This window comes from Gossypium hirsutum, chromosome A13 (genome assembly GCF_007990345.1).
Source record: "Gossypium hirsutum isolate 1008001.06 chromosome A13, Gossypium_hirsutum_v2.1, whole genome shotgun sequence".
Taxonomy (NCBI): domain Eukaryota; kingdom Viridiplantae; phylum Streptophyta; class Magnoliopsida; order Malvales; family Malvaceae; genus Gossypium; species Gossypium hirsutum.
Genome location: NC_053436.1, coordinates 67,389,081 through 67,395,979, shown reverse-complemented (window position 1 = coordinate 67,395,979; position 6,899 = coordinate 67,389,081). Strand labels below are relative to the sequence as shown.

The window sequence follows — 6,899 nt, the reverse complement described above, 5'->3', positions numbered from 1 at the left end:
CCCCACACTTAAGCATTTGCTTGTCCTCAAGTAAAATTCTCAACTCATAATCAAAATAAATTCTTCTCAACTTATAATTTCTATCGATAATATCTCAAAATAATCCATAGGTAATCATACATTGAGAATTCAACTAAAAGAACATAAAAGTTTCAAACATTCCAAGTTGAGTATTTAATCATGCAAACATAGGTGTCTCCCCTCATCTAAGTAATTACCTTTAATTTAGAATATCACAGAGTTTCACATCCTCACTAAAGATTCACTCAAATTACTCGAGGTGTTTAAGGACAATAAATGAAGCACTCAATAGTCAATAATGAAAAGTCATTACCATAGGTTTGCATGAAAATCAAATCTCCACCACTATAATTTAATATGATACATCAATCAAAAGGTTTTTAGAGGGTTGTAATGAGGCTTGGTTAGGGGGTGTGGTCACAAGCTGGAAGAAAGGGTTAGAATCGAGATTGAGTTGAAAAATTACTTAACAAGAAAAATATTTAATCATCACTTACGTACAACATAACTCCTTCTCTGACTATGGAATTTAAATACTGAAGCTCTCAAACAAAAGATCACTACTAATATGTATACATGTTTTTTTTAAGAGCAAGTTAAATAACATAGACTAACTATTAAGAACAAGACATAGCTAAGCAATTTATTCAACTCAAATCTCGACAAAAATAGGGATTAATTAAGGGGATTTCAACAATAATGGGTTAAGGGTTAATATTAAGGGTAATACAAGAAATGACTTGTTAGGTTCAAGGGGGTTTACTAGGGGTTAATCGTGGAGGTAGGCTTTTCATGGCATTAGTGGGTTAATCCTAAGTACCTTAATCATTTTGACATATCAAATCAAATGGTGTAGTCTTGACATGCATAATCAAGCAAGTTCTAGAATAACAGTTCAATACTGACGCACTCAAAGCAATAATAAAAGTGAGAATGAAAGAATTAATAGATGCTCAAAAGGCTCAAGAATCTCACAAAAATTATGGCTTTTTGATGTTTAAAACTTGTGAATTCTAACTCAAAGTAATACCTCAACTTTGGGGAAACAACCTAAAATTTTAAATTCTTAAAAATCAACTTATCATGCTTGATTCTCTAATGTCTTGAGGTTTAAAGAATCAATGCATAAATGCCTAAATTCAAGATTTATCAATTAACGTCATAAATCAATCAAAATTTATCCTAAATACGATATGAGAGCTTTCGAAGAGAACAAGGCAGTCATTTAGGGATTTTTCTGATAATGAAATAAATACCCCCCACACGTAAGATGTACATTGCCCTCAATGTACAAAGATAGATATTAGAATATAAAAATAAGATAGGGAGAGAAGTGAAACTTCCTAAATTAAGAATGGATAATATTCTTGGATTGGCGAGATCGAGTATTTGAAATAAAGTTGGAGGGTAAGCATGATTTTGAATGATAAAAAGATTGTTAAGGGAATAACCTGGTAGTAGTCATAAAGACAAGCCGTGTTTAAAAAAAACAAATGAGTCTTAAAAACTTAATAAAAGAAAAATAAAATAAGAGAAATAATCTAATTTTTCAAGTGGCACAGCTGGTGCACACGCCCGTGTGGCTCGTGTCCCATCCGTGTTTGTCGCGAATTGAGATGTCGTCACACGGCCTTCTGGCACGCCCGTGTGTCTAGGCCGTATGGCTACATGATAGTGTCGCACGGCAGTGTCTAGCATGGTTCTCTTCTCCCATGGTCGTGTACCTCTGCGCACGCTCGTGTTATTTTGATCGTGTCATCCACGAGTGCTAGACACGTGCATGTCGCACGCCTATGTTGTTTTAATAGGTTCGCCCACGATTCTTCCACAGGGGCGTGTCGGACGTCCGTGTTGTTTTGGCAGGTTCAACCATGGCCATGTTGCATGGCCGTGGTGTTTTATCGTAGCCCATGTTTGGGGAAATCTTTGCCCTATTTTCACACGGTCCTAAGCACGCCCGTGTGCTTGGCCGTGTCTCTGTGGAAAACCTGTATTCAAGAGCTCCGTTAGTAAGTTAGGTGTTGAAGACTAAATTTTAAAGAAGTTAATACAGTTAGTGCTCGGGTTGCCTCCCAAGAAGCGCTTATTTATAGTCTAAGCTCGACTTACCTCTCCGTTGAATGATCACGGTGGTTTGAGGAGTTTATACTCCTCATTCTTGCTATCAATCTCATCAAAATAAGGTTTTAAATGGGTGTTGTTTACCTTAAAAGTGCCGAACTTGGGTTGACTCACCTCGACCGTACCGAATGGGAAAATGCTGAGTACCGTAAGAGGGATTTCTTCATTCGGTGTGGTAGCGACAATGTGGGGATCTGCGGCATCTAATAAGACTCTATCTCCAACCTTAAGTTGATTTGGAAAGGTATTGAGCTCGTTCCATCTTAGATTCAATTTTTCGGGTGTTCTCGGTTTATGCCTCCGCCATTCATCTAGCTCCTCGATTTGTAGGCTTCGATCTTCATGAATAGGTCATTTACTATTGCTTGAGAATGGCTCATGTACTTCTTTCAGACTCATTTCCTGCAAAGAAGGTTGCATTATATTGTCAGTTTTAGCAGAATGGTTTAGAAGATCACCTTCAATTTTCAATGTGTTGCCGGAATTACGAGCTTGAAGGGTGATTGTTTCATCTCCCACACGGAATGTGAGTGCACCTGTGCCAACATCAATAATTGTTTTAGCAGTTGCTAAAAAAGGCCTTCCTAGAATTAAAGGAGTGTTGTTATCCTTCTCTATGTCTAGAATAATGAAGTCAACGAGAAATATAAATTTATCGATTTTAACTAGCACATCTTCAATAATACCCCTAGGGAATCTTATAGTTTTATCTACTAATTGAATGCTCATCCTAGTCTATTTGGGTTTCCCAAGACCTAGTTGCTTAAACATTTTGTAAGGCATGGCGTTAATATTAGCCCCTAAATCAGCTAATGCATTATTAACATCTAAACTACCAATTAAGCACAGAATTGTAAAACTCCCTGGATCTTTTAATTTGTTCGGTAGCTTATTTTGTAGAATAGTTGAGCGCACTGCGTTTAGCTCCACATGCGACGCCTCGTCCAACTTCCGCTTATTCGCTAAAAGCTCCTTTAAAAATTTCATTGCGTTTGGCATCTGCGATAGAGCTTCAATAAACGGTAAGTTAATGTGTAATTTTTTTAGGAGTTTAAGGAATTTACCAAATTGTTCATCTGAGTGGTCTTTCCTTGTCGAGTTGGGGTATGGCACACGAGGTTTATATCCGACATTCACTGGGTTTTTTTATTATGACCTACCTCACCTTGACCTTTCTTACCATAGTTTCTTGCCTCGGTTCTGGTTCAGGCTCAACGACTCCTTCGTCATCTTGAATATTAATTGCATTGAGATGTTCCCTTGGGTTAGGTTCAGTATTACTTGGCTAGCTACGTTGTGGTCGTTCGGAGATTAGTTTGGAAAGCTAGCCTATCTGAGTTTCAAGCTCTTGGATCGATGCTTGTTGATTTTTAAGTGTTGTATCGGTATTTGAAAACGAGTTTCTGACACCGATATAAACTTTGAGAGCATCTCTTCAAGGTTCAGCTTCTTTTCCTATTGATAGGGTGGTTGTTGAAAACCTGGAGGATGTTGTGGTCTTTGATTTCTTTGACCGCCCCACGAGAAATTAGGGTGGTTCCTCCAACCTGCATTGTAAGTGTTACTATATGGGTTATTTTGGGATCGAGAGTTATTGTTACCCATATATTGGACTTGTTCCTCCTCGATGCTAGGGTTGAAGGGTTGATACTCTGTGCTTGATCCTCCTCCATTCGTCTCACACCTTATTACTGGATGTACCTGAGAAGAACCAAGTAAACCATCAATCTTTTTATTTAGAAGTTCTACTTGGTTTGACAGCATAGTAACCGAATCGACGTTATAAACGCCTGCGGTTTTAGTTGGCTTAGTCCTCATGACTTGCCACTGATAGTTATTCAGTGAAATCTCGTCTATAAACTCATAGGCATCTTCAGGTGTTTTATTATTGATGGTTCCGCCAGCAGCTGCGTCAACCATTTGTCGAGTCGAAGGATTCAGGCCATTATTGAACGTTTGAACCTGTAGCCAAAGCAGTAACCCATGGTGAGGGCACCTTCTCAGTAAGTCTTTGTATCTCTCCCATGCATCATAAAGAGTTTCTAAGTCCATCTGCACAAACGAAGAGATATCATTACGTAATTTAGCCGTTTTAGTCGGCAGAAAATATTTCGGTCATTTGTTCCCAAGTAGTGATTGACCCTCGTGGTAATGAGTTCAACCACTGTTTAGCTTTGTTTCTCAATGAAAAAGGGAATAACTGAATACGAATGGAATCATCAGAAACACCATTAATTTTAAATGTATCGCATAGTTCTAAGAAGTTTGCTAAGTGAGCGTTGGGATCCTCATCCTGCAAATCATAAAACTGAACAAATTGCTATATCATTTGAATAGTGTTAGGTTTTAGTTCAAAAGTATTTGCAGCTACAGCAGGTCTAACTATGGTCGATTCAGTTCCTGTTAAAGAAGGTTTAGCAAAATCATACATAGTGCGTTGAGTAGGGTTTTGATTAATCGCCATTATAGGAGGTAGCTGATTGTCTTGGTTTTTAGCCATCTCTTCGGTTGGGGGTTGAGTATCGTTCTCTTGCTCATTCTCTATGTATCTTAAGCTCCGCCTTATTTCTCTTTGATGTCTGCAAACTGTACGATCAATTTCTTCGTCAAAAAGTATTAGTCCTAACGGGTTTCTTCTAGTCATAAACTATAAAAACCTGTCAAGAGAAAGAAAAATAGTAAATTAATAAATAATAATAAATTAAATTAAATTAAATTTCAACAAAAATAAATGGCTAAAGTAATAAAAATTGAGCGTTCCTAATATCTTTGTTCCCCGACAACGGCGCCAAAAACTTGATCCCGTGATTTCGCGATAGGTTTTAAATATTTATAATTAATCATTCTTGAAACTAACTATTATCGATATGTAGGCAAGTGTACCTATCGAACAGTAGTATAATTTTAGCAAGATTGGATTGTCGAACCCAAAGAAACTAAAAGTACTAGTAATGACTGTCTTTTTATTATCTAGCCTAAGAATAAAGAGGTTTTGTTTGAACTAAGTAATTATCTAAACTAAGAACTCACAGAGAATGGAATTGGGGAATTTCTTTTGGGAAAATCGATTGAATTAAGACAATACCTAAGGAAAAATCCTCTTAGACTGTACTTGTTATTCTGGCTCCGAATCGGACGATTTATTCATTTAAGTTGTTCCGTAGAGATCCCTAAGTTATGTTATTATCCCTATTCAAGACTAATAACTTCTAATCTCTAGATTGAATAATTGAGACCTTTCTCTAATTAACACCCTAGGGTTGCATTAACTCGATCTATAGATCCCCTTATTAGGTTTCACCCTAATCTGGGAAAATCTTGTCACCCTATGTCTAGGCGCGCAAATAACTCCGCTTAATTATGACAAATGTACTCTTAGACAGGGTCTATTCCTCCTTTAAATAAGAGCTTATCCTGAATCAGTATCCTGGGATATCAAAACAAGAATTAAGAATAGATAATTAAGAACAAGTTAAATATTTATCATACAATTCAGAAAATAATAACAAGATTCGTCTTAGGTTTCATTCCCCTTAGGTATTTAGGGGTTTTAGTTCATAACTAAATAAGAAAACATATTAGAATAATAAAGAATAAAAAACATAAGGAAAATCTAAAACTCCTGAAGGGGAAATTGAGGAGAGATCTTCAATCTTGATGATGAATCTGGCTTCTGAGATGGATCAATGGGCTTCCTCGGAGTAATTTCTTACTCCTCCCTATGTGTCCCATTTTCTTCCTCCTCTAGGGAGTATTTATAGGATTTGGAATGCCTAAGAGCCCTCAAAGTTAGCCTTTTTCGAATTGGTCTCAACTTGGGCTCGGTAAGGACATGCCCGTGTGCGATTACTTCAGGCCGTGCTCGAGCCTGCCAAATTGACACGGCCGTATGGTCTACCAATGTGAGGAGGTCCAGGCCATGTTGATTTCGTACTTTGGCCCATTTTCTCTGTTTTTGGCCCGTTTCTTGTTCCTTTCGCTCTCCTATGCTCTCCTAAGTATAAAACATGAAATTAAAGTATTAAGAGCATCGAATTCACCAATTCTAATGGTAAATCATCCATAAAATGCGTTAAAAATATGGTAAAATATGTATAAATTACGGTTTATCAGTATAGTTGGTTTTATTATTTTGAATATGACATGTATAGGGCTTAGACTTTTGAGTTTTGTGTCAATGTTATTTTGGCAAATGTGTTGGCTTGGGATAAATCCCTTTATTTTGTATAAGGCCTTGGATAATGGCTAATGTTCATTATTGATATATGCAAATGATGATGTTTTCATGGATAAGTAAATTGCATGAATGACATAATGCCTTGTGTGGCTGATTAGACCTTGTATTTTTGTGTAGATTTGTCATGTTAGAGGTTACGTAGGTTAGTGCAAGTAAGGGTGGCAAAAAGGCTTGGTAAATAGCCTTATTTTGTCCACACGGGTAGACACACGAGCATGTGTCTAGGCCATGTGTGACACACGGTCAGCCCCATGGGCCTGTTGTCCGGCCGTGTGTACCCTGCACGTTAAATTGATAAGTCAGTATGCATGGTAGTAAAGACACGGGCAGAGACACAGCCGTATGTCTCAACCGTGTGAAGGGCACCGCCTAGCACACGGGCATATGCCTTGGCCGTGTGACCCTTAAGGATTGCTGACGTCAGAAACATAATGTCAATGTTTTCGAACACGGGCGTGTGCCAAGCTGTGTGAAAAGCCCTATAAGTTTTGAATTTAGAATTTAATTCACACGGGTATGG

The 6,899-nt window shown here is 37.7% G+C and overlaps 1 non-coding gene across 1 annotated transcript; it reads left to right on the top strand.

Annotated features, from left to right (window-relative positions):
- Nucleotides 1–4,120: 4,120 nt before the first annotated feature.
- Nucleotides 4,121–4,227, top strand: LOC121213281 (small nucleolar RNA R71). Its single transcript, XR_005908664.1, has one exon. It is a non-coding gene; the product is annotated as a small nucleolar RNA R71 (small nucleolar RNA).
- The last annotated feature ends 2,672 nt before the right edge of the window (nt 4,228–6,899 follow it).